The sequence below is a fragment of the Saccostrea cucullata genome, unplaced genomic scaffold (genome assembly GCF_032062105.1).
Source record: "Saccostrea cucullata isolate Sc308-1 unplaced genomic scaffold, CSIRO_AGI_Scuc_v1 ctg968, whole genome shotgun sequence".
Lineage (NCBI taxonomy): Eukaryota > Metazoa > Mollusca > Bivalvia > Ostreida > Ostreidae > Saccostrea > Saccostrea cuccullata.
The window spans coordinates 155,393-165,599 of record NW_026925679.1 but is presented as its reverse complement, the minus strand read 5'-3'; positions in this window follow the sequence as shown (position 1 = coordinate 165,599).

The window sequence follows — 10,207 nt, the reverse complement described above, 5'->3', positions numbered from 1 at the left end:
CTTATAATTCTTCGAATTATTTTAAATCTAGATCTGTTGAAATCTCTGTCATATAAAGGGGCCAAATCCCTCACCTGAGCAACCAGCTAGGTAAAAGCAAAAATTAGTTCTGTATTGAAAAGTTCAAAACTAAAAGTGGGTTCTAGGGTGTATTTGAACAAACTTGTATCTATACATTTTTCACCCTTTTATATTGATGATCAATTATGGCTTGTTCTTTTGAAGAATTTTAACGATTTTCCTATGTATTTCTACATAAAACCTTGACCACCCTCGTGGCCGCACTCTACCCTGGGGGTCATGTTCTGAACAAAACTTAAATCTACGCTACCCAAGGATGCTTCTATATAAATACCGGGTATAGACAATCATGAAATAATGATATAGTACAAATGTACCTTTCCAGTTTTCAAAATCTCCCTATGAATTATTCCAGCAGTTGCGTTGTTACAATTGGTGGAAACTTCGAAATCGTGCGATCCTGATAACCACTCTATCCTTGTCAAAACGACATCAACGCAAAGAGGTGAGGTGAACAGACCCAAACTTCAAGGAAACACACTTACGAGAAACATTCATGTGACTAGGAAAGGAACGTTGGAATTGCAACTTGGTTCTTTGACCCTACGAAAAATCTTTTAGTAGCTGATATCCAAGACGAAGTGTTACTAGGAGTTAACTGCAGAATAGAAATTATACTGGTCAGGCAGATATTCTCCTGAGTGAAGGACTGACAACGTTCAAATGTCATTGATATTCCATGCATACAACGTGGTGTGCATAAAGATATTACCCTCCGTTGTGTGGAGAGTTGTGAACTTGTGATATATCTGGGGATTGAGAAGTAGTAATACCGGTTTTTATTTAGCGTGAAGGTGAGGTTAATGTTGATGAGGAGTAGCAATTTATAAGTATTTTAGAGAAATTTGTATTCTTAGTAGCCATGGCAACACAATTCATTTAAATCAAAAACTGATGCACTAAATTATGTGTCTTAGTGTAGTCTACTTGCATATGTGCCAAGTAATATTGAAATCAGACCAGAACTGTAGGAGGAGTAGCGTTTTAATGGAATTTCACCAAAATTTCTATTTTTAGTAACAATGGCAACACCGTTCATCGAAATCATAAATTTTAGTGTAGTCTACTTGTGTGCCAAGTATTACAGAAATCAGACCAAAACTGTAAAAGGAGTAGCAATTTAAATGTGCTTCACAGAAATTTCTATTTTTAGTAACCATGGCAACATCTTTCATCGAAATCAAAAACCGATGCACTAAATTATGCATCTTAGTGTGGTCTACTTGTGTGCCAAGTAATATTGAAATCAGACCAAAACTGTATGAGGAGTAGAGTTTTAAAAGAAACTAAAAAGCTAAACATTGGGCGTACTTGTTTCTGAACGTTTTTTCGATCCGGCTTACGCCGGAAGCTGTTGTAGAAAAAAGTGATTCGGCTGAAACCGGCGAAATAATAAACATGGCTGACAACAACGAAATAATTTTATGTTTCATTCCTTTCTTGTTGGATCAGCTTGACGATAACTATGATTTTACTTTGTCTACAAAGGCCTTAATGCTTGATCAAAGGTGAGGCATTCTTAATTAAAAATAAACCCTGGCTCGCATACATTTTCCAATGTTATTGAGTACTTACTAAAAATATAGTCAGAAAGTCAATTGTACGTGTCATTGTGATTTACATAGGCGTCTGAACAGGGGGGGGGGGCACGTTTTTTTCAAAGATAGACATAATATACACATTGAAAAATTGGGGCTTACCTTTTTTTCGTTGGTTTCGCCACCCCAATTTTAATTAACTTGCTTCCGACACCTATGGGTTGTCACTATTTATCTGTTTATGGAATCGTGATTTTCGTTCTCTCTCTCTGCAGGGCACGAAGGACAAGAATGAAAACTCAACACTTCTTTGAAACAGCAGTTCCGTTGTTTCTCCCAGATGCATTTAGAAGATTTTTTAGAGTTTCTAGAGGTACCGCTGAGATTTTATACCAGCACCTTGGACGATGTCGAAAGCTTAGAAAAAGGGAGTGAAGGGGAGGCAGAGAGGAAATCCAGACGGAGAAGAAAATTTTGACGACATTACGGTACTTAGCATCCCAAGAAAATACTATGGAAATTAGTGATAGATTCGGGTTGACAGAATACACTTTTCTTAAGCATAAAAATCTGGTGATTAAATGTATAATCAACAATCTCTTGAGTAAATTCATAAAATGGCCAAGTGTAACAGAAATGGATATGATTGCTACCAACTTCAACGACATGGGTGTTCACGAGTTTTCTGGAATTATTGGAGCCATTGAGTTGGTGGAACATCGGCTCTATGTGTTCTGAAGGTAAGAAGGGGAGGGCCATCACCTGCCGAATGAAACGGTGAACATCCTCCTTCTCGTTGTATGTTCTCTGAAATATAAATTTAAAAAACAAGAGGCCCAGGGGCCACAGCGCTCACCTGAGCACATCGGCTAAGAAAAAACACTATCAGATCAGAACTGAAAGTTTACTGAGGTGGGGGGGGCTTCAATTTTAATATTTGAGAATGCCTTCATATCAATACAAGACTTTGCTGTTATTGATAAAAAGATTTCTTTTTTAAACATTTTGTTCCTATATATTATTTCGTAATAATTTGGATTTGATTCCCCCTTGTTTCCCTCCCTATCCTAAAGGGCCATGATTTGAACAAATTAAAATCTACACTACCTGAGGATAATTTCACATAAGTTTCATCTTTCCTGTCTCAATGGTACTTGAGAAAAAAATTTTAACAGATTTTTCCTATATATTCCTATGTAAAACTTTGATCGGCCATTTTGGCCCCACCCTACTCCAGGGGGTATATGATTTGAACAAACTTGAATCTACACTACCTAAGGCTAATTTCACATGAGTTTCATCTTTCCTGGCACAGTGGTACTTGAAAAGAAGATTTTAAAAGTTTTCCCTATATATTCCTATGTAAAACTTTGATCGGCCATTTTGGCCCCACCCTACCCCCAGGGGACATGATTAGAACAGACTTGAATCTACACTACCTGAGAATAATTTCACATGAGTTTCATCTTTCCTGTCTCAATGGTACTTGAGAAAAAAATTTTAAAAGATTTTTCCTATATATTCCTATGTAAAACTTTGATCAGCCATTTTGACCCCACCCTATCCCCGGGGGTCATAATTTGAACAAACTTGAATCTACACTACCTGAGGCTAATTTCACATGAGTTTCATCTTTCCTTGCACAGTGGTTCTTGAGAAGAAGATTTTTGAAAGATTTTTCCTATATATTCCTATGTTAAAATTTGATCGGCCATTTTGGCCCCACCCTACCCCCAGGGGTCATGATTTGAACAAATTTGAATCTACACTACCTGAGAATAATTTCACATAAGTTTCATCTTTCCTGTCTCAATGGTACTTGAAAAAAAGATTTTTAAAGATTTTTCCTATATATTCCTATGCAAAACTTTAATCGGCCATTTTGGCCCCACCCTACCCCAGGGGGACATGATTTGAACAATCTTGAATCTACACTACCTGAGGCTAATTTCACATGAGTTTCATCTTTTCTAGCCCAGTGGTTCTTGAGAAGAAGATTTTTTAAAGATTTTTCCTATATATTCCTATGTAAAACTTTGATCGGCCATTTTGGCCCCATCCTAACCCTGGGGGTCATGATTTGAACAAAATTGAATCTACACTACCTGAAGATAGTTCCACGTGAGTTTCATCTTTCCTGGCCCAGTGGTTCTTGAGAAGAAGATTTGTAAAGATTTTTCCTATATACTCCTACGGTAAATTTTGATCGGCCATTTTGGCCCAACCCTACCCCTGGGGGTCATGATTTGAACAAACTTGAATTTACACTACCTGAGGATGATTCCACATAAGTTTCATCTTTCCTGGCCCAGTAGTTCTTGAGAAGAAGATTTTTTAAAAATGCCATTAATTTTTCTCTAATTCATAATTATCTCCCCTTGGAAAAGAGCGTGGCTCTTCATTTGAACAAACTTGAATTCCCTTTACCCAAGGATACTTTGTGGCAGGTTTGGTTGAAATTGGCCCGGTGGTTCTTGAGAAGATGAAAATCTGAAAAGTTTACGACGACGACAACGCCAACGACTACAACGACAGACAACGGACAAATTTTGATCAGAAAAGCTCACTTGAGCCTTCGGCTCAGGTGAGCTAAATAGCATAAATGATAAATAAAATAAAACGGTTCTACTTGTGGTAAAAATAACAGAATTTAATTGAATTGATAGAAATAATAGGCATTTCATTTAAATTTTATTTTGCCATTCCTAGAAAAATTGAAGTAGGAAGCGTTGAAATAAATTTACCTGTAGTCTTAACTCCTGGACTTTGCGATACAAGGCCTGTGTCCAGTGAAAGACACATCCTGGTATCACAGCCCACGGGAATCTGTCCTGGATGGCCCTCCACATCGCAGCCTCGAAACCCACTACAAATTCTTGCATGGAAATCTCCCGTGGAAGGAGGTGGTCATTGGCCCGGAGTATCTGAAAATATTCAAACATTAAGTTATTAATAGTCATTCAATGTTATATTATTTAGTTATCATCTCTACAGAACTGATAGAAAAATATTTTGCCTCTTCATTATCTCTATAAAAAAATTATTTTTATTGTCAGTTTGAATTAAAATCATTTAAAATTGACAGTACCTCATACTAATCCTCCTTCCTCTCCCTCGACATGAAGCAAGTTCATATAGCTTAATGAATTCAAATATTTGAAAAACCCTGTGCATGCAGTTCTTAAATATCTAATTTCTTAGAAGTCATCGATTTTGGATTTAAAAAATGATAACTACATCAATAGAATCTGAAAGATAAACATTCTTAAAGGCAATAAAAAATAGTATTCTTTCTTTGTTCGATGTATCAAAAGAAAAACTATGACGAAAATTTTCATCAATGCACGTAAATCCGTACATTTAGTCGTTTTGAATTCGCGTTGACGTGATGTATTCCTATGTTTTTTTTATATGCTAAATAAATATTTAAGTGAAAGAAAGTTTTAATTTATTATTTTATATTATATTTAAATAAGAAATGAATGTAGTTTTCCGACCATTTTTTTTATGATACTTCTGTCAAAGAAATAATATATGACATTTATTTCTTAAATCAGGTGATTATTTATAAGGAGTCATTTTTAGTATATTAAATAAAATGATTAATAAGTTTTCTTTAAACTTTGAAATCAATACGACGACTTGACGAGCTAACATATGGCTATGAAATTTATACTTGCTTTGATAAAGTTTGTTTCTTTTTCAGTTAAGTACATGGATAAAGAGAAATGATGCTATTTTTTTTATTATTCGATAAAGAAATGTATTGCCGGTTATCGTTCTTTGAGTATTAATGATATGGCTTTTTAAAATATTTACTTAAGATTATTACGTTTCAACTTTATGTTTAACTTCTTTTCGTGATTTTTTTACTCTTTGGAAGGATGAAATTTTAGACCTATACTCGGCAGTCATGCAGGACCTCGAAGCCGTAAGACGTGATCTCGGTTTATACAGTCTCATCAAAAGGACTATTGTCCACGTCCTGCAATAAAACCGGCGATGTAATGATCAACTGCTTTATATTCCGCGACTCTTGAGCAGTCGCTCTCACCATTGTGCCATGGGACGCCATTTTAACTGAAAATGTTATATTAACTGGATTTTACTGTAAACGTATTTTAATTACCTATATTACTTAGCTCAATTTTTCTCTTTAGCCGAAAAGCGCATTTATAAATCAGCACGACTTAAACATGAAAATGATAAAGTTGAAATCGTGCAAGTGATCATGGATTGGCGGACATGAAGTAGTAATTAATTGTTGTAGCTTGGCGTCGCTTTCGAGAATGTTTCACTCATATAAAGATGCCTCCATTGGTCGGTGGAAGACTACAAAGTCTGCCCATTTGAGGGATCTTTTTCGTGCCAGCAACTTCTGCGACAAGGAACCCCGGTCTCATCCACAGGACCAGTCTCCAGGTCTCACAGTAGGATCTGAACCCGCGACGTAAGGATCAACTCTTCTTACTCCCCGATTCTGGCGTAGACACTCTAAGTCTAACCACTGCGCAACGTGGGCAGAATGAAGTATTCTTAAAACGCTCTAAAACTACGACCAATTGATATATTTTCCCTCATTGAGATTTCCAAATTTTTTGTAAAAGATAACATGAAAGAAAACCACACCCCATTGATTGTATAGAGTTGAATATATACGGACACAAACAAGTGCATCATAGCGATTGCAATATAAAATTAAGCATATATATTTAATCTTAAATTTCGATTTCTGTTTCGCTTCAGAGTCTATATGTCAACAGATTATGGACAGATATATTTTCAATGTTCTAAGATATAAACCGATTGGACATTCCACACATGTAGTAACTTAATTATCAAAAGTTAACTGCAAACGGAATAACTTTTCTCAGTATAATACAAGTACAGATTTATAGAGCCCTGCCCAGGACCAGAACACTCGACCAAATGGTTCAGATGTTTAAAATTCTGGTAAAAATATCCTTACGTATTAAAACGTTTACTTTGTTTGCTTTTGATACGCCAAGGAGCAGAGAAAATTTTTAAAAGAAATAATGCATTTTCACTACTGATTCAACACAGAACCACCCTAATACCAAAACTCATGACCGTTCATGAATTTCAAAGACTTTGGATGAGGTATTCTCATCATCATAACTCTGCACTGAGTTGTGCACCAAGTTGAATATTTTCTAAGAATTAACACATTTTTACTGTATTAATAGACCCCCGTCGCCCCGAATTAGAAACAACAGCCTTTCACCTTGGGACCAAGAAGTTTAAAAAAGAAATTGTAAGAAGCACCGCTATTCATCATAACCAGGCACTCTGCTAACATACTCAACAATAATAAGGATAAGACAAAGTTATTTTAATAGAATAAAATTTATAATTTTGGAAATGACCCTCTTGCATCATCATAAGTTGTATACGTCAGTTTTTTCAACTGGTCCTGTTCCTGATAAAATAAAAAAAATTGTATTATATATATATATATATATATATATATATATATATATATATATATACATGTCTGTATAATATTGAAATAAAACGGCCCAAGGGTCACATCTCTCTTATGAGCATTTTGATTTGAGAAAAGCAGTTCAAGCTCATCTACGATCCTTGTTGAGTCCTCTGAAAAGAGAAAAAAGTTACCCTTAATTACTTTGTCATTGTTGTTTTGATCGTTTATATGATCAATTTAATTATATATGCTGAACAATACCCTCTGTATCATAAAATTGTGAGGTGAAAAAATCCTCCCACCACCTCTTGTCCTCGTCCTTTCCGGAAACCTGTAACTACCCCGAATATCTGACTCTAAACGTTCTCTTTTTTTCTTCTACTTCGGAATAATCTGGTTAAATCACATTTGGCGAACCAACAACGCTTTCTTTTAGTAAGTGATTACTACTGTCTGTCCACTCCTGTAAAGTGGAGTGGAAAATGATATATATGCCGTATTAGTGTTTTATTTTAAAAGAAATACATATATGTGGTGTCTCATCAAGTTATATAAGTTATATACTTTCTTCAAATAAGACAATTCCACTCCATCACCTTTAAAAGTTATAGAATATTATTTGGTAAAAATTATTTTCTCTCCGAATCGGATAATAAACAGCCTATTATTGAAATATGATCACGTGGTCTCGCATGCTCACAGCAAACAATGGTCCAGTTTCGTGAATGAACCGAAAAGCATGATGGTCTACAACGGTTTTACTACAAGCACGTGAGTAAGGGATTGTCAATACGTGAGCACACCTCAGAGTTGGTTGCTTTTTGCAATTGTCTTTTCACTAGCAGTACAGCACGGGGAAACTCTAAACAAACGGACTTGTACAATGGAGTGGGGAAAACTTTAATTTCTATCATTGTTAATCATTTGTATGCAAATATGAGCATACGAGATTAGTAGATAATAATGTACATAATGCATTAAGCGTGTAAATGCTTGGAAAAATGCATCAGGCCCCAAAACCATAAACTGAGAACAGACTTAAGTCAAAATTTCAAATTCATATAACTTTGGAAATAATTTCGATAAGAAAATAAAACTTTCAACAAATATTTGAATTGAAGTATTTTACACAGTTGCAAATTTATAAGCTAATACATCGAATGGAACTGAAAATATTAAAAGTTTAAAATTTTGACTTCAGTCAATTCTCAGTTTATGGTTTTGGGGCCAAGTCTTTCCAAGAGCGATTTAAAAAAAAAACTAGCCTTTCCGAAAAACACATGTAGTATTTTGTAGTAACCCATAAATGTATTAAATGGAACTCATTGAGCTGATTGGTCGATTTGTCAGTCATATTGCTGTATTGGTTCCTCGCTGAACAGACGTCACAAAAAATATTTTCCTCGACCTGATGATTCGCGCGATGCTTTTCCCGCGCACATGCGCAGATCCAGAGTAAACGTCAGTCCTTTATAAATATGCATGAGAATATCGTGTTTTTTTCCCGACCAGTACTTTGTTAATACCGAATAATATTTCGTCGAATTTGCAAGAATGCTTCATTTTTGATAGCTTATCATACTTTAGAATTTTTTGTGCGGTTTCAGCTGTGCAAAAATACTGTTTAATGTTACGGCATACATATCTTTAAGCTTTCTCAAATGCAGATAAAATATGTTGGTACCTAAAGTAAGGCCTTTTCACAAGAAATACTAATGTGAATTTATAAAACAGTAGCAATACATGTTCAAAGGTTATGACCAATATGAACATTTTAAAATATAGGACAAACTCCAGGCTCAAGGTTGTTGGTTTCTAAAGAAAGACCTTGTCTCAAAGATTAACATTTGTGAAGTATGAAATCGCTGGTCCTTACCGTTCAAAAATTATGACCAAAGATAAAAGTTTATAAAAGTAGGTCAAACTCCCAGGTAAAAGTATCAAAGTTGTTGATAATCATATCCAATGAAAGGTCTTGTAACAAGGATCACATGTATGTGAAGTACAAAAACCCTAGCCCTTACTGTTCAAAAGTTATGGCCAAGGTTAAAGTTTTTTCGTAAGAACGGGAACCGTCAAGGTCAAAATTGTTGATTGCAAATAAAAGGTCTTGCCACAAAAAATTAATATTTGAAATACGAAATTCTTAGTATCTACCGTTTAATACTTAGGGCTAAAGTTAAGATTTGGGGGGTTTTTTCTTGTTAAAAATCGGTCAAACTCCAAGGTCATAGGGTCAAGGTTCGTGATATCAAATGACAGGTCTTGTCACAAGAATTAAATATGTGAAGTATGAAAGCCCTACTTCTAACTCTTCACAATTACAGTCAAGGTTGTTTTTTCAAAGTAGATCAAACTCCAAGGTCAAGGTCCAAATGTCAAAGTCCTTGGTATCCAATGAAGCGTCTTTTCACAAGGATTACATATGTGCAGTATGAAAACCCTAGCTCTTACCATTCAAAAGTTTTGTGCAAGGTTCAAGTTTTTTAATAAGTACTGAAATCTCAAAGGTCAAGGTCTTAAGGTCAAAGTCGTTTGTACTTAATGAAAATCTTTTTACAAAAAATATGTAGGACTCCAACGTGCGATGGGACTCCAAAGTCCGATGGTCACGCCAAAGTCCGATGGTCTACGCCAAACCCCGATGGTTTGACACGCCAAAGTCCGATGGTCCTGAAAACAATTAACGTTTATGACGTCATAGTACTGATGCGCAAAAATGCGATACCGCGCCATGCCAAGCCCGATTTGTTTTTAAATAAAATACAAATAAATATTAAATGCTAAGAATAACCCTAATCTTTTAGATATAGGTGCGAGACTAACACTTATCAGTCGAAAAATGTGTTAAAACTATAAACTAGATATCTTGGATGGGTGCAGGACTAACCCAAATCAGTCCAATAGTGTGCGAGGACTAACCATAAAATCTCTCGGTGAAACACATTGGTGTTCAAGAACTAACCCTTATCAGTCGACTGGTCTACAAGGACTAGCCCTAATAGCTCTGGTAGGCGAAAACAATAAGCAATATCAGTAAAAATGTATATGAGACGAATAATGAATCAATGGATTTTGAATGCAGGACAACGTCATGACGTCGGACTATTGTGACGTCATAAAGGTTGATTGTTCCTCC